The following is an 18,976-nucleotide window of genomic DNA, read 5'->3' on the forward strand; positions in this document are numbered from 1 at the left end:
TTATGTTATTTCAGTGATGTAATATCCATCACATATTAGCTCTTTTTTTAGTTTTAACTAGTCCACCTGCCATAGAAAAAAATGTCTTCCACAGTTAAGACTCATTCATTCAGGACACTATTGATTCTAATTTTTTGCCTGAGGATCAGTCAGTATTTCTCTATATTCATTTTATGAACTGATTATTAGCATTGGCAGGCCAGTCTTCAAATAGAACCATATCCTTAATAGCTTCTAACTTTTGTTAAAAGGCAGTGATATGCAATAAAAATGAGCACTGGAAAGGGAACCACATGACCATACCTTATGCATCCGTAAAGGAATAGGACACAGATAATCTTAATACAAAATACCACATGAGTTCATTAAAAGAATGTAAAACAAAGTGCTTTATGAAATTCAAAGTCATTCTGCTGAAGAGAGTATAGGTTGGGGATCCAGGAAAGACCTCATATAGAAGAAGGCATATGAGCTGGATAGAAATTCAAAAGGTGAATGAAGAGGGAATAGAAGATTATCTTAGATATATAAAAGGAAAAGAACAAAAAAGATAAAAGAAAGGAACAGTTTTGTTCAGCTACTATAGAATAGATGAGTATAGTGTTCACTGAGATCATCAATAAATTATACATGGAGTTACCAGACTATAAAGAAATTTTAATGATAAGTCGAAGCAATTTAGAGAGTACTTTGCAATCAATATTGACCTAATTGAGATTTTTTAATGAAAGAGTAACACAATCAAGTATACCTATATCTATATAGAGAAAAATGTTAATCAATATTCCTAATAACTAAGAATGAGCACCAAATTCAAGTGATATCTTTAGAGAGAGAATGTGCATAATATCTCATCTATTCCACAGGTATAAAACATGTAGTACATGAGTCACATTGTTACCTCAAACATTCCCAAATGCAGCCCAATCCAGATTAAAATATAATTGGGAAATATGTAACAAAATAAACCAAAATATGTTAGAATATAAATAATATTGATATATGGCTGTAAGTCAAACCTAAAACCTAAAGGGATCCTTATATGCATGTTAGTGACCTCTTTTACTTGTTTGCCACCACTGAGCCAATTCAATATAATACAAGGAGGAAGTAGTAGAACTGAAATTTAAACTTTGCTCCTCTTTCCCTAGAGCAAGAGGTTTCTTTCTTCTACATCATGCTGCCTACTGAGGATTCAGAACTGACTTTTGTTTAAGGAGCATGTTATGATTATCTCATTAATTACACTGGACCCCGAAAATCCTAAGGAAAATTGTAGTAATGAGACATGAACATGGTTGATATCTTTTCCAAAATAAATTATTTTTGGAATTTCTGACAATTATCAGGCCAATGACAAGTACTGTTCTAAAAAGAAGTAGGCAGGGATTATAGTGACAGCAATTGATTCATATGCCAATGAAAATTGAAGTACTTGCCTTCTTTGACATTCATTTTGTGGATCAATGATCATAATATTTGAAGAAGCTTGGGCAATTACAGCTTTAGTTCTTATAGGACTTTCAAGGCATATTCTTTGGCAGGTAGGTAATTAATGCTGATATTTCTTTCAGAATGATCAAATTATAATTAAAGAAATGAATTTGTCTCTTGTCTGACCAGTGGAAGCTATCAAAGAACTGCAATGCACTATACCTGCCAAATTCTTTATATCTAAGTGGAAGATTCCCTCTATGTATCATCTCTTCTATTAAACTATAAGATCCATACAGATCATATAATACAAGTATTCGTGCCACCCATTCAAAACAATAGGTTTTTAAAATACTATTTTTGAACTGAATTCAATTATTCTGATGAGGGGGGAGCTAGGTTGTTCAGTGGTTAGAGAACCTGGACTGGGGATGAGAGGTCTAAGATCTTGCCTTGGGCACTTCCTTGCTGTGTGTCCCTGGAGGTACTTAATTGCTTAGCCCTTCCCATTCTTCTGCTTTAGAACATATTTCTAAGATGGAAGGTAAGGGTTATAAAAAATTGTTATGATGAATGGGTTAATCACTATTATGTGAAATTTATTTGTAATAATGTTTTTACTAAATGATTTCCCATAGAGGACTGTAGGAAAGATCACTGTTAATATGACATTTATTACCTTATTTATAGTGCCATGCTTGACTCTCACTGTCAAAATGGTTGTACTTTTTTCTGTGAGAAACCTGGGTTTTATGATGTTATCAAGATTTTAAGATAGTGGTTCTATATTTGATTCAATTTTTTTTTAAAAAACCTATATAAATGTAATTCAAAATAATTGGTTTCCTTAAAAAACAGCATGTATTTTGATTCATGAATTTAGAAATATTATTTCAATAAGTATTTGATAGTTTTTACCAGACTGTAAAAGAGCCCCCTCATGTGCGCGCGCACACACACACACAAACACACACATACACACAGAGTTAAAAACCCTAAGAACACTTGCATTAAGACTACCAAAGAAATGAGTAGCTGACACACTGTTATTAAGCATCTACCATATGCAGGCACAAAGCACTAGGGTTACAAAGAAAGGTAAAAGATAGTTCTTGCTCTCAATGAGGTCACAATCTAATGGGAGAAGAGATACTAAAAACTGTATCTCCCTGATTCTTTGCAGAAATGAGGGACAGTGAGTGTGGGACACTGAAAATAGCTTTAATATTTAAATACTGGTTAGTTTTGTTATTTTTCTTCCTACTTTTCCTTTATTATAAGAAATGGTTCTTTGGGCAATGGACAGGAAAGAGAAGTGTAGATGACTTAAAAATAAAAGATATCAATAAAATTTATTAAGGAACTCAAATGACAAAAATCACTAAAGCTGATTACTACCTTAAAAAGTATGTTTTAAAATAGTCATGCAATCAATAGCTTATGAGTAAGTACAACAAATTAGAGGGATCCATGTTGGAATTAATCTATAATCAAATTGCCATGAATGTCTAATTAATTTTATGGTTTGGGTAAGAAAACAAAGACCAATGAAAGTTTTAGAGAAATCTTTCAAAGATGTTTTTTGTGGCATAATGAGGAAGAAAACTAAAAAGTATGAACTTTAAAGTATAAAAGCCTGAGAACAACAAATAAGAAAAAATAAGGCCATTGAAAAAAATTAAGAAGATACCACAGAATCATAGGATTTTGGCTTTAAAGAAAAATACTTTGCTCTTTTTTTTACACTCAGCTTTTCTACTCTTTTATATTCAGAAATCTAGCTCTATAATGATACCGCAAGTCTTTGTAATGAACTGGCTGCAGAGCTCTAAAGATTTCTAAAAGGTAAAAAATTAGGAATTTCTTTTTCCTTAGCTTCTGTGACATTGCATTTGACATTGCATTATCCTGATTCTTTTTCTACCCCTTTAAGTGTTCTTCATCACTTCTTCATTTTCCAGTGCTCTAAATGTGGCTGTTTCCTTTGGCAGAATTCCTAGTGCTCAGCTTTTCTCTATGTTCTCTCCACTAAAAAGTGTTCTTTATGTGCTTTCCATTACACAATTTTCTCTATGTTCTCTCTTTCATCTATTAGAATGGCTCCAAATATTACCAATATCTGACCTTCAAATGTACCTTTAGATTTAAGCTTGACATATATTTCATTACTATTTGTTTTATGTTGCCAAATAGATTTATTGCCATCACCTTTTTAAAAAATATTTTATTAATTAATTTAGAACATTTTCCCATGGTTACATGATTCATGTTCTTTCCCTCCACTCCTCTCTCCCCCCTCCCGGAACCAAAGAGCAATTCCACTGGGTTTTACATGTATCATTGTTCGAAACCTATTTCCATATTATTGATATTTGCACTAGGGTGATCATTGAAAATCAACATCTCCAATCATATCCTCATTGAACATGTGACCAATCATACGTTTTTCTTCTGTGTTTCTACTCCCACATTCTTTTTCTTGATGTGGACAGCATTCTTTCTCATAAGTCCCTCAGAATTGTCCTGGATCATTTCATTGCTGCTAGTAGAGAAGTCCATTACAATTGATTGTGCCACAGTGTATGAGTCTTTGTGTACAACATTCTCCTGGTTCTGCTCCTTTTGCTCTGCATCAATTCCTGGAATTCGTTCCAGTTCACATGGAATTCTTCCAGTTCACTATTCCTTTCAGCACAATAGTATTCCATCACCATCAGACACCACAATTTGTTCAGCCATTCCCCAATCAATGGATACCCTCTCATTTTCCAATTTTTTTTGCCACCACAAAGAGTGCAGATAAATTTTTTTTTTGCAAGTCTTTTTCCTTATGATCTCTTTGGGGTACAAACCCAGAAATGATATGGCTGGATCAAAGGGTAGGCATTCTTTTAAAGCCCTTTGGGCATAGTTCCAAATTGCCTTCCGGAATGGTTGGATCAATTCACAACTCCATGAACCATGCATTAGCATACTAATTTTGCTATATCCCCTCCAACTGCCATCACCTTAAAATATATAGATGTCTAAAAGCGAGTTCACCAATATTCTCCATAAACCAATGTCTCCTCATCATTCACTTGATTTCTGAAACTAAGAATGTTGGCATCTTTTTTAACTATTCTTTTTCCTTAGCTCTCTGATTCCAACCAGTTATGAAGTTCTTCTATTTCTTCTTTTGTACCATTTCACTCATACTTCTGTATATATGTAGGGAAATGGGTTGGAAGTGGAGAGATTCATTTGGAAGGCTTTAACTAAGATGATGGAAGCAGGAATAAAAAATTACACTATTTCATTTAGTTTTTGGATTGGTACTTAAACTTTTGATATATTAAAATCGAATTAATCTATTGAAACCGAATCATTCAATGCTGCATTGTAGCTGGAGTATTGGACCTGGAGTCAAAAAGATTTTGGTTCAGTCTCATATCTGACACTTGCTAGCTTTGTGAATTTTGCCAAGTTAGGTTGCACAATGGTTAGAAAATAGAATTTGGAATCAGGAAGGCCTGGATTAGAATTGTGTTTTAAACATTTACCACCCATCCCTAAGCCTCTCTCAGCCTCAACCTCTTCATGTTGAAAATAATGTCACCTAATTCACAGTTTTTGTGAGGATGTAATATATATATATATATATATATATATATATATATATATATGTGTGTTTGTATGCATATATATATCACATTGGAAATTCAAAAATCTATATAAATATTTGTTGTTATTATAATTATGAATAATAACCACTCTGAGCCTAACTTTCCTCATATGTAAAATGGACCTAATAATAGCACTTCCATAATACATTTATATCTAAATCACAGGATTTTTGCAAATATCAAATAAAATCATATAGGGTGCCTTGAATTTAATAACTCACCCAGTTAATAGCTATTAAAACTTAAAACTACCCTAAAATTTTTGGAGCAGTCTATGGAACAACTTTTCAAATCCCAAAGGTACTTAATTTCCATTAGGTTTCCCTTCTAATCAGTACATTACAAAGAAATAATGTATTTATTTCAAATAATTTCAAGTGAATTATGTTGAAAAACATGCTTTATAAAAATGTTTTAGGTAGAGCTTAGATATCTGGGTGAGTTGCAACTTATACATTCTCTAATTCTAATAATTCAATCTGATGATGTGATTTTTGTCCTTAGACACTAGTGCTATAATTTGATTAAATGTTTATTTGAATCAGCTATAAACAACAGAATTAAATGAAAAAAAGAAGAGTTTTCCATCAACGGCTACCTAGTCCAACTTAAAGTTTTTAACTGTTAAAGAAAGTGTGTAAAAATTGTGTACCAAATCAACAGGTGTTTATTAAATGACTCCTATATCAGGTACTGTAGTAGATGCTAAGGATACAAAGACAAGAAGAAAACATCATTGGCCTTAAGGAACATGCATTGCTCCCAAATGATAAATTATCAAATGATATAAATAAGCAGTTAACTCTCAGAAGAAGAAATAAAACTAACTTTAGTCATATAAAATTGTAGCAAATCACTATTAATTAGAGAAATGCACATCAAAACAACTCTGAGGTACTACTTTACACCTCTCAGATGGCTAATATGACAAAAAATGTTGGAGCAGATAAGGGAAAATTAGGATACTAATATGCCATTGGTGGGGCTATGAACTGATAAAACCATACTGGAGAGCAATTTGTAATCATACCCATAGGACCATCAAGTTGTGAATACTATCACTACTAGGTCTATATCCCAAAGAGATCAAAGTAGGTTAAAAGGACTACTTGCACAAAAATATTCATAGTAGTAGCTCTTTTTGTCATGGAAAAGAAATGGAAATTGAAAGGATGTCCATTAATTGGGGAATAACTGAACAAGTTGTTGTATGTGATTGTTTTGGAATACTATTGTGCCATAAGAAATGATAAACAGAGCAAACACAAAAAATTCTGCAAAGACTGTTTATGAAGTGATGTAAAATGAAGAGAGTGGAACCAGAGGAAAGTCATACACAGTCACAGCATTAATGTACAATGATCAACATTGAATGACTTTACTATTATCAACAATGCAAGGATATAGGCCAAAGCACTCATGACAAAAAGGACTATCCATTACCACAGAAGGAACTGGTGAACGCTACATGCAGAATGAAGTATACTATTCTTCACTTTATTTCCCCTGGGAGTTTTTCTCTAATGTAAGTGATATATGTCTTCTTTCACATCATGAAAAACAGGCAAATAGGTACTCCATGAAAACATATGTACAACCTATAACATATTATCTGCTGTCTTGGGGAAGGGGAGAGGAGAGAACATGGATTTCAAAATATCATAAAATGATTATTATAGATTGTACCTATATATAATTGGAAAATATGATTAAAAAGATATAAATATTCTATCATGGAAATGATTTCTATACACACAAATATGTGTATAAGTAATCTGAATAGGTGTGTGCATGTGTGTTTATATGTGTAATTATTAGGAATAATTTCATTTAAGAGAGACACTTGAATTTGAAATCTTAAGCTGCTATAGCAAAAAGGTCACTATGCTAAAATGGAAGAGCCTGGTGATCTAGTACAGGCTATATCACCTATATCAGTGTAAAATTTCTAGAATTCAATTTTTTAAATATTTAAAAATAGAAGCCTTGGTCTAGATATCTGTCTTCTAAAACTATCCATAAAGGATTGACTTTCTTCTAAAACAAAACAAAACAAGGGTCAGGAACTGATTGATATAACTATTTCCTTTGACTTTTTTAATAACCATTATATCCATCAATATAATATAATATCCACTAACAACTTAGAACTACCTGAAAATGTTAGGAATTCTGTAGACACAATATCCCCAAAGAGCAGATCTGCACAGATATTGCACCATGCATCAGTTTGTCTGAAGACAACTTTTCTTTTCCTTTCTTTTCATTGCCTAATATTAGAAATTGTTTTTATTACCCTTGATAAAGAAACAGTATAGTTCATTTAAATTTTCCCAGTGGCATTTAGAAATAAAAAAAAAAGTATCTGAAGTTATTCAAGATGCTTGCTTAATAAGGCTATGTATAAATTCACAAGATAACATTTAAAAGACAGAACATTCCTTATAATGTAATTTACCTCAATTCTCAAGGGTGAAAGATTTAGAATTTAAATTCAGGTAGAAGACACATTCTATATTTGTAAGTTCTTAGATAGACCTTTAAAGCTGTGTTTCTCAAAGACTAGAATTCCATGAAGAAATCCAAAGGGATTCACAAAGTACAATTTTATGATGATATGTAGTCACATACAATAAACTCTTTTACCTGGCTGTCTTTGTTAGTCAGAAGCAACAGGTATACAAGTTGATGAAAAGAAGAATTAGAAACTGGTCAAAATTGATTATAGGAGGGAACTTTTAGCTTCTAATCTAAACCAGCAAGCATTTATTATCAGCAGCTTGGCATAGAGGATAGTGTTGGTCTTGAATACAGGAAGAACTGAGTTAGAATTTGCCTCAGGCAGCAAGGCTTTTTATCTCTGTTCTAAGGGAAGGACAACTTTATCTGATTACTTTTGCTGGAGAGTTCTGAGCTACAATAGCTTGAAACCCATTTATTGTCTACACTAATTCTGGAACCACTATGCTAACACTTCTAAGTAGGGTCACCAGATTGCTCTTGGAAGGATAAAATGGACCAGTGTGAAAATGGAGGGGTGGAGAAGAATAAAAATTTCTATGATGATAAACATTCATTAAGGTCCCAGAAGTGTCTAGCCTGCAGAGACAGGGTCTCCAAAACAATCGACCTCACACAGTAACTCTGCAAAAGTCATATAAAATAATTGCCATCCATTAAGCGAGTTGGTTTGGAATTGTTTTCTCTAAACATGGTGTTTTTGTTCCTAATTATGATAAATATTATAAAACTTTCAAAAATAGAAACTTTAAAAGAATGGGCTATAGATGAAATGAAATTTGATCTATAGGAAAAAAGGAAACCTCTGGAGTGAGTTTGTTTTGGAATCAAAGATAACATGGGAAGACTTGAATTTGTGGAAAATTACTTTATAATCGCCTCATAATAGAAGTGTCAAAAGAAAGGTCCAGGGTGTCCAGGAAAGCCATATATTTTCAAGTATTGCCTAAACCATATTAAAATGTAATTGAGAAATAGTTAACAAAATAATTAAAAATACATATATTATATTACATTTCAAAATTAAGTCAATATGGGGCCTGAAGGAATCCTTACGTAGGGTTTAGTGGTTCCCATTTCTATTTGACAGTTGGTGATATAGGGAATGACAGCAGTGATATAGGGAATGGATTGCAAAGCATTATGCAGGGAGACAAAATAGAGACCATAGAGTCTTAGCATATGATAAGGTCCTCACCTGGAGTGGTACTCCTCTGAGTTCAAAGGAGAAAACAGGTATGAGAGATATAATGGTGGAACCAACAAGATGTGTCAACTGATTGGATTTGTGTGATGAGGGAGAGTGAAAAGTGGCAGAAGATACTAAAGTTTTAATTACTTCTGAGACCAGAAAGATACTCTTATTCTCAATGGTAATAGGAACATTTAGAAGACCATTTGGAAAGATAATGTTGTGACATTTGCGAGGCAAGTAACAATCCATCATATTTGCTTATTTTATATAACTCCCTCTCCCTGAACTTAAATAAAATAGGAGAATTATAGTTTTTTACTGATGGGTACTGACCTCCACATACTTTGGCTTGTGTCTGCTTCAATGAGGCCATTAGGTTATCTCTGGGTGAATGTGGAGATTTCTTAATTTCTGCAGGTGTTTATATCATATTACATTATAACTTCCCTAAATATCCAAAGTCTAGTTCAGAAGCAGGGGAGGTTAGGAGCCTGAAAAAAGGAAATAGTTGAGGAGAGGATTACTTGGTCATAAGGATATGCATGACTGTTGATAGAAATAAGACCAATGATTGGCTTTTCTCCAGGGAGGGAAGGATGTCACCCATCTTACCAGTCTCAGACTGACTCATCACACAATCCTTTAGGGTAAAACCATGGACTCCCAGAAAGCATTAACACCAACTCTGAAGACCTCCGATTCCCAAGCTTGTTATATTAGCAAAAGTTATAGTCTAGTCTCCCAGATTAAAAACTGATGAGCTCCCTTCACTATATCAAATTTTCCCTCTATGTTAAATCATTTTTGAAGTAAAATTATGAATGCCTATAAGAATAAAGTAGCAGGTCTAGGATAATTATACTGATTTTTAAAAGTGAATACGTAATGAAATGAAATTAATTTAGTACATACATATAAACTGGAAAATAATCATACAAAATGAATATAAAAGCATGTTCATACTTTATCAATCATCTGGTCTTTAAAACAAGTCAAGTCAGCAAGCATCTATTATGGGTTTACAATATGTTAGGCATTCTACTAAGAACTGGGGATACAAATAAAGTTAAAATACCTGATCTCAAGAAACTCATAGTCTAATGGGAGAGATAAGATATGAATAACTTTGTGAAAGCATGACATATGTAGGATAAATTGGAGATAAACTCAGAAAGAAGAAATCAAGATTAAGGATTCTTACAGGAACTAGGACTTCAACTGAGACATAAAGGAAGCCTGAAGGGGACCAAAAATATCTCAGGAAGGCAGGAGGATATATTTTCTACATATTACAAAATTTTTGTTAAATGTCTTAAAAAGCAAGCCACAGCATACAATGTTTTTTTCTAATTATTTTTAAATGTTTTATTAATAAAAATCATACCTTTTTTACAAAAGGATAACATTTATTATAATGTTACATTAGGAACATTTATTTGAAAATTATTATTTTGTATTTTTAAATAGCCTTGTGTTTTTTACTACTATTTATAATAAGGATTAACAAGTAATTTAAAATATTTTAATGCAATGGTTCTACAAAATTTAGTTTAAAGTGAAGGGTTCAGATGGGGGGAAAATGTTTAAAAGTCTTTTTTTTTTAATGCATTATCATGACCATAACTGTTCCTAGGTCAGGTAACTGGAGACACTGAGATTTCAAAGGAGAAAAAGATTTATGCTTACACTACTTTGGTTTCAGAGGAAATAATTGAGTTTGGCACCTAGTTAGTCACTATTAATAATATCCAGCTGTGAGGCCCTAGATTAACTAATTTTCTTTCCAGATCAACTGAATTCATCTCAATTCGTTCTTGTTTCATTTTTCTATCATGAATTGTACAATAGATAAAAAGGCATAAATGATCAGAGTGCTTTCTTCAAGAACCAAAATGGATAGTTTTGGTGATTCCATTACCTCACATGAAATCTCCCAAATGATGCCACTTTAATTTTTCTCTTATCCAAATTGTTGTTGCAGCATTATAATTAATGGTATACAATTATTAAATGATTCAGTAATAGTAACAAAAATGACGATGATGCTACTGTTGTTATTCAGTTTTTTTCAGTCATATCTGACTCTCTCCATGACTCCATTTGGGTTTTTTTTTTTTTATTTTCGGTAAAGATACAGGAGTGGTTTGCCATTCCCTTCTCCAGGTTATTTACAAATGAGAAAACTGAGGGAAATGGAGTTAGATGACTTGTCTAGGGTCACATGGTTAGAAAATGTCTAAGGCCTGATTTGAATTCATAAAAATGACTCCTGGATTGGCATTCTATCTGCTGTGCCATCTAATTGTCCCTACAGATGATGGCACAGTAAGAAAAAAAACACACTGACTATTGAATCAACAGAAGTACATATAAAATCTCTGATGTTTACTAACTTCATATCATCAAGTTATTTAAGCTTCCTGTGTTTCAGGTTTCTCATCATTAAATGAGTTTTGAACTGTTAGCCTCTTTGGTCCCCTCTAACTCTTTATTTATGTATTATGTATGTATAGCCCTTTTTTGGCTGAGTAAAATGAGGCTGAGGGATAACAATTATGGAGAGTATCTTTAGCTGAGTGCTCTTTTCATTTCACTACAAATGTAAAAATGTAGCATATAAACTGTCACTTAATTATTGTATAATCATAAAATCACAGAATCACAAATTTGTAATGGAAACAAAAGTGATATGTGTCAACTGATACTTAACAAGAACTTTTATTATAATACCCCAAATAAGTGATTATTCAATCTCTTTTAAAAGACCTTCAGAAATCAATTAATAAATTAAATCTATATTAAGCCAATTCATTACAATTTTATATAGTTCTAATTATTAGAAAGTTTTCCCTTACATTAAGCCAAGATCTACCTCTTTTTATCTTTGACTCGCTAATTCAAGTTCTGTCCTTTGGGGTCAAGTGAAATAAATTCATCTCTTTTCCACCAGTAAACTCTCCAAATAGTTAGACTCCTATCATGTCTCCTGTAACTCTTCTCAATTCTAGGCTAAACATATGCAGTTTCCTCTTTTTCTCTAAGGAATCTAATCTTTTTTTAATGTTTAAAATTTTAAAATTTTAATTAAAAATATTTTCCCACATTTACATATTTCATTTTCCTTCCCTCTGCTCTATTCTCCCCTCTCCTGGATCCAATAAGCATGTCCACTGGGTTATACAAATGTTACTCTTATTATTCATTTTTGCACTAGAGCAATCTTTTAAAACCAAAATCCCAAATCATATATCCATACAAACAAATGACAAATCATTAGTTTTTTTCCTCTGTGCTTCTACTCCAATAGTTCTTTCTCTCAATGTGGACAGCATTCTTTCTCATAAGTCCCTTGGGATTGCCTTGTTTTAGCAAAGTTCATTACATTGTATTGTTCTGCAATGTTTCACTTTCTGTGTATAATGTTCTCTTGATGCTGCTCATTTCACTCTGCATCAGTTCCTGGAGGTTCTTCCAGTTCATATAGAAATCCTCCAGTTCATTTCTTACAGCACATTAGTATTCCAACACCATCATATACCACAAATTTGTTCATACATTCCCCAATCGAGGGACACCCTCTTTTTTCCAATTTTTTTATCACCACAATGAGGATTATAAATATATTTGTACACACAGTTTTCATTATTTTCTTATTAGGATACAAAGCTAGTAGTGGCATTGCTGGATCAAAGGTTATACATTCTTTTAAAGCCCTTTGAGCATAATTTGAAATTTCCTTCAAGAGTGGTTGGATCAATTCACAACTCCACCAGCAATGCATTATTGTCTTGATTTTGCCACAACCTCTTAAGTAATCTAATATTGTAGGGAAGCAGTTAGGAAATTACCTGGGAATTTTAATGTAACAAGCAAACATAAAAATTTAAATATAAAAAGAGAGGATTAATTAAAAATACCCAGCTAAAAACTAAATTAGAAATCCTAAGAGTTAAAGGAGAAATTAATAAAATTGAATTGAATTAATAAATAAGACTAGAAGCTAGTACTTTGAAAAAAACAAATAAAATAGATGAAGTACTGATTAATCTAATAAAAAAGAAAAGAAAACCAAATTGACAGTATCAAAGATGAAAAGGGAGACCTCACCTCTAATGAAGAGGAAATTAAGGCAATCATTAAAAACTATTTTGCCCAATTATATGGCAATAACTATGGCAATCTAAATGATATAGGTGAATATCTACAAACATATAAATTGCCTAAATTAACAGCAGAAGATTAAATAATCCAATATCAGAAAAAATATTGAACAAGCCATCACATAAATCCCTAAGAAAAAATCCCCAGGACCAGATGGATTCACAAGTGAATTCTATGAAACATTTAAAGAACAACTAATCTCAATACTACAAAAATTGACAAAATAAGCAAAGAAGGAGTTCTACCAAATTCCTTTTATGACATAAATATGGTACTGATTCCAAAGCCAGGTAGATCAAAAACAGAGAAAAGAAATCTATAGACCAATCTCCCTAATGAACATAGATGCAAAAATCTTAAATAGGATACTAGCAAAAAGACTCCAGCAAGTGATCACAAGGGTTATTCATTATGATCAAGTGGGATTCATACCAGGAATACAAGTATGGTTCAATATTAGGAAAACCATCCATATAATTGACCATATTAACAAGCAAACCGGGCAGCTGGGTAGCTCAGTGGATTGAGAGCCAGGCCTAGAGATGGGAGGTCCTAGGTTCAAATCTGGCCTCAGACACTTCCTAGCTGTGTGACCTTGGGCAAATCACTTGACCCCCATTGCCTACCCTTACCACTCTTCCACCAAGGAACTGATACACAGAAATTAAGGGTTTAAAATATATATAAACAAACAAGCAAACCAACAAAAATCACATGATTATCTCAATAATTGCAGGAAACGCCTTTGACAAAATACAACACTCATTCCTATTGAAAACACTAGAAAGTAGAGGAACAGAAGTACCTTTCCTAAAAATAATAAGCAGTATATATTTAAACCATAAGCAAAGATCATCTGCAATGGGGATAAATTAGAAGCCTTCTCAATAAGATCAGGAGTGAAACAAGGATGCCCATTATCACCTCTGTTACTTAACATGGTACCAGAAACACTAACAGTAGCAATTAGAGAAGAATTTGTGGTAGCAAAAAATTGGAAAATGAGAGGGGATGCCCTTTGGGGAATGGCTAAACAAATTATGGTATCTGTTGGGGATGGAATACTATTGTGCTAAAAGGAATGATGAACTGGAAGAATTCCATGTGAACTGGAATGACCTCCAGGAATTGATGCAGAGTGAAAGAAGCAGAACCAGAAGAACATTGTACACAGAGACTGATACACAGTGGTAAAATCGAATGTAATGGACTTCTCTACTAACGGCAATGCAATGATCCAAGACATTTCTAAGGGACCTATAAGAAAGAACCCTATTCACATCTGGAGAAAGAAATGTGGGAATAGAAACACAGAAGAAAAACAACTGCTTGATCACATGGGTCAATGGGGATATGAATGGGGATGTAGACTGTGAACAATCATCCTAGTGCAAATATCAATAATATGGAAATAGGTCTTGATCAATGACACATGTAAAACCCAGTGGAACTGCGCATAGGCTATGGGAGGGGGAATGGAGGAGGGGAGGGAAAGAACATGAATCATGGAACCATGGAAAGATTTTCTTAATTAATTAAAAAAATTCAAAAAAATAATAAAAAAAGAGAATTTAGTCTCCCAAACAGAAGGAATTGCTTCTTTTTTAATATTTGTAACTGTAGTTCCCCAGAGCAGTTAGGTAGCACACGGTACCCAGAGTAAGGAAGACTATTCTTTGTGAATTTAAATCTGAACTTAGTCTCTTACTAGTTATATGACCCTGGACAAGTCACTTACTCTGTTTGCTTCAGTTTCCTTATCTGTAAAATGACCTGGAGAAGAAAATGGTAAACCACTCCAGTATCTTTGCCAAGTAAAGCCCTAAGAGCGTCACAGATAATTGGACACAACTGAAAAAATAACAGTAACTGGTACATGGAGTGCTAAATAAATGCTTTTCAATTGATTTAAGTCATTCTCACCAGTCAAGAGTCTGAATTCTTTTCATCTCTTGGTCAACCATATTTTTATGCATTCCAGTTTTTCCTTTATCCTTTTTTTTTAAAACCCTTAACTTCTGTGTATTGGCTCCTTGGTGGAAGAGTGTTAAGGGTTGGCAATGGGGGTAAAGTGACTTGCCCAGGGTCACACAGCTTGGAAGTGTCTGAGGCCAGATTTGAACCTAGGACCTCACATCTCTAGGCCTGACTCTCAATCTACTGAGCTACCCAGCTGCCCCCATCATCTGTTTCTTGAAGGATTATTTTGTGTGAAATCTGTGGCTCCACAGGATTTCCTCGTATATCTGGAACACAGAGCCCTGTATATAAGTACCTTATGGGGAATAGTTGGGAATCCACAGCTTTCTTCCTAAGTTGTAAGAACAGATTGGTTGCACTCACTAAGAGAACTTCCTGGTATGCCAGGTTTAGTTCTATGCTACATATATATGCATGTATCTTTTTTCTAGATGAGAATGGAAAAAAAATACTATGTTTAACAGGAAGATAATCTTTCTATTAAAAATGTGGCTCAAAAGAAAGTATTTGATATAGAGCTGATTTCAACTCCTACCTTTTTAAGAAAGTAGGGTTGGAGAATGATATATGTTAAATTATTTTGAAAATATACTCACTGTAAAGGATTGCATATATAAAAGAGATTTTTAAAATTTCAGTTTAATCACTCTGGATCCAGTAATAAATCTTATAATTTGTTTCTTTGACAATATGATGTCAAAATATTAGTCAATCCTTATTAATGTAATACTCTAGTCAAATTATGTTCCAGTTAATTGAGATTCCACTGAACTGTGATAAAACCAAAGTACAAAGAAGTGAAATGGTTTACCCTGGCTCATACAAGAGATTATTAATGAAATCAGAAATTTCACCTAGAAACCTACTCAACTAATAAATTGACATTAACTCTTAAATGCCTGTGCATATCACTGGACAAAATCATTCTTTTCATTTTGAAAAAAAATGATGCCACAAAAGCAGAGAAATAAAAATAAACGATAAGCCAATTTCCCTGAAGAATATCAAAGAGAAAAATTTAAATATAATATTAACAAAGTGACTACAACAAAATATTACAAACATTGTACACTATGACCAGATGAGATTCATACCAGAAATGCAGGGCTTTTTCAACATTAGGAAAAGTGTAAGCACAGCTGAACACAGCAATGACAAAAACCAGGAATTCACACAATTATAACAATATATAAAGCTTTTGAAAAATATAATATTCCTTCCTATTAAAACATTAGAATTTAAATTAATGAATGGAACTTTTCTTTAAATGATAAGTAGTACCTATCTAAAACCAAGAGCAAGCATTATCTCTAGAAGAGTTAAACTAGACGACTTCCAAATAAGGTCAAAGATGAAGAATGACCATTATTGCCATTATCATCCGGTATTGTATTAAATATGCTAGCCATAGCAATAAGAAAAGAAATTGAAGGAATAAAAATATACAATGAAGAAATAAAATCATTATTCTTCTCATAAGATATGATAGTATACTTAGAGAACCTAGAGAATCAATTAAAAATTAGATGACACAAGAGCTTTGTCAAAGTTGCAGGCTATAAAATAAACACACATAAATCATCAGCATTTCTATATATTACCAATAAAATATAGCAGGAAGAGATAGAAAAAGAAATTTGTTTTAAAATCGTTGCAGATGAGGGCAGCTGGATAGCTCAGTGGATTGAGAGTCAGGCCTAGAGATGGGAGGTCCTAGGTTCAAATCCAGCCTCAGACACTTCCCTGCTGTGTGACCCTGGGCAAGTCACTTGACCCCCACTGCCTACCCTTACCACTCTTCTGCCTTGGAGCCAATACACAGTATTGACTCCAAGACGGAAGGTAAGGGTTTTTTAAATAAATAAGAAAAATAAAATAAAATAAAATTATTGCAGAAAATACATATAGTTGGAAGTCTATCTGCTAAGAAAAATGCAAGATTTATATGAACATAATTATAAAATCCTTTTCACAGAATTAAAGACAGAGCTAACCAAATGATTGCTTATGGATAGGCTAAGCTGATACAATAAAAATGATAATTTAAGTTAATTAACTTATACAATGTCATACTAATAAAATTACCAAAGAATTATTTCATAGAGCTAGAAAAAATAATAATGAAATTCATCTGGAAGAACAAAGGTCAAGAGGTCAAAGCCAAGAATTATCAAAGGAATCAATTTTAAAAATGAAGGAGGGTGGCTAAGTGATACCAGACCATATTACAAAATACAAGTCATTAAAATAATCTGGTGATGTCTAGGAAATAGAACGGTAGATAAGTGAAATAGTTTAGGTATGCAACACAACAATAAATAGTAGTATAGGATTTGATAAAGATGAAGATCCAAGCTTTTGTGGTAAGAACTATTTGACAAAAATTGCTGGGAAAACTGGCAAGTAGTTTGGCAGAAACTAGGCATGAACCAATATCTTTAACTGTTTACCAAAATAAAGTCAGTGGGTAAATTATCTAGACATAAAGAGTGATATGATCATCATCAATCTCTATTAGGTGAATTCAGTGAAAATTCCTTCATGTTAAGCCTAAAGGAATAAATGCAGATCTCAATCACTTCATTAATTTTTATAAAAATGTCAAGGAAATTTGTAGCATGTTCTCAATAAACTCACATTTTCCAGAGAAATATATTAAACCTAAGCAAAGATACTCAGAGGAGCCTTTAACAAACTTATTTTCTTTCCATTTTAGTTCTTAATATGGTCTCTAAAGTAGTTTCAGAGATTTATCCTACTTGCAGTGATATGTATAAAGTATATAAGTATAAACATTATACATCCTTTGGCAAATGCTTCTCCTGGTTGCTCTATGATAAGTATTATGGCTTACCTTAAAGACAAGATATTCTGAACATATTACTTAAGCTTTATTCTCAGCTAATTAGTGAGAGTTTTCCAAATTGGAATTGTCTTAGACTACGAGAGAGAGCCCCAAGACCATTTGCTGACATATTTCTGACAATGTCTCTTTCCCTCCCCCCAACACCTCAGGCTGTGACCCCATTTCCCCTCCCTTCCAATACACATACCTTTCCTGAACCCCTAATAGTTTTTAGTTTAAATTGAGAAGACATCATTTTTGTGATGGTGTAGCGGAAATATGAAAAAAATGGAGGAAAATGCAAAAAAAATGTATTCTTTTTCCTCTTCTCTCTTAAATAAAAACCCTGCAAAATATGGCCCCATTTCTTTTTTATTCATCTGATGGTCTGATGATTAGGAGACCATTAGGGCGACGACCAAAATCATACTCTTTGGAGGTTTTGTTCTGCTGGTCCAGATTTGTTCTTAATGAAAAAGAATGTTCTCTTCACTAAGTCAGTTTCTCCTGGCAAAAAATTTCATTGGTTGAAAACCACACAAAATTCTTCTGATTCAGAGTAGTTATCAAAGCCAACACCAACTATAATACACATACATTGATTAAAAAGACCAGCCTTTTTAAATACTGGCTTTTATCTCATTTCCCCCCATTTGTTTTTCTAAACCTTAACATGATAAAATTTATAACATATAATAACTGAATTTGGCTATTTTTCTTAGCTGCTGTGAGCATTCTTAGAGCAATGTGCTAAAAAGAATGCTTGTTAGATGAATGACTAACCGTGATGCCAAGACCTTTTACTAACAGGAATACTGACAGGCATAAATCATAAACAATACAAATCCATAAAAAATGACTGAACATAAGGGAAGCCGGAATAGCATGTGGTAACACTATCAAATTTTAATTGAAACAAAAGTTTCCCATATTTGGAACACATCTTTTTGTCTCTTACCTGACAAGAGCTTTTATTTATTCGCTCATTAATCTGAAAGTATCTGAGTATTTCACATGGGTCCATATGATATACACAAACTTAAAATATGCATTTTTATCTTTCTCAGACACATTTAGATATATTTCTGAAAATTGACTGGTGGGATGTCTCTCAATTTTATCAAATGATTATCATGAAAAAAACTTTGAATCATAATACTGAAATGAAAACTACTC

At 32.9% G+C, this 18,976-nt stretch overlaps 1 protein-coding gene across 1 annotated transcript in view; it reads right to left on the bottom strand.

Moving 5' to 3' along the window:
• The window catches only part of GABRG3 (gamma-aminobutyric acid type A receptor subunit gamma3), a 772,628-nt gene that overhangs the window by 313,835 nt on the left and 439,817 nt on the right, over positions 1-18,976 (bottom strand). The gene's annotated exons all lie outside the window — the stretch shown is intronic.

Source organism: Gracilinanus agilis, chromosome 3 (assembly GCF_016433145.1).
Source record: "Gracilinanus agilis isolate LMUSP501 chromosome 3, AgileGrace, whole genome shotgun sequence".
Classification (NCBI taxonomy): domain Eukaryota; kingdom Metazoa; phylum Chordata; class Mammalia; order Didelphimorphia; family Didelphidae; genus Gracilinanus; species Gracilinanus agilis.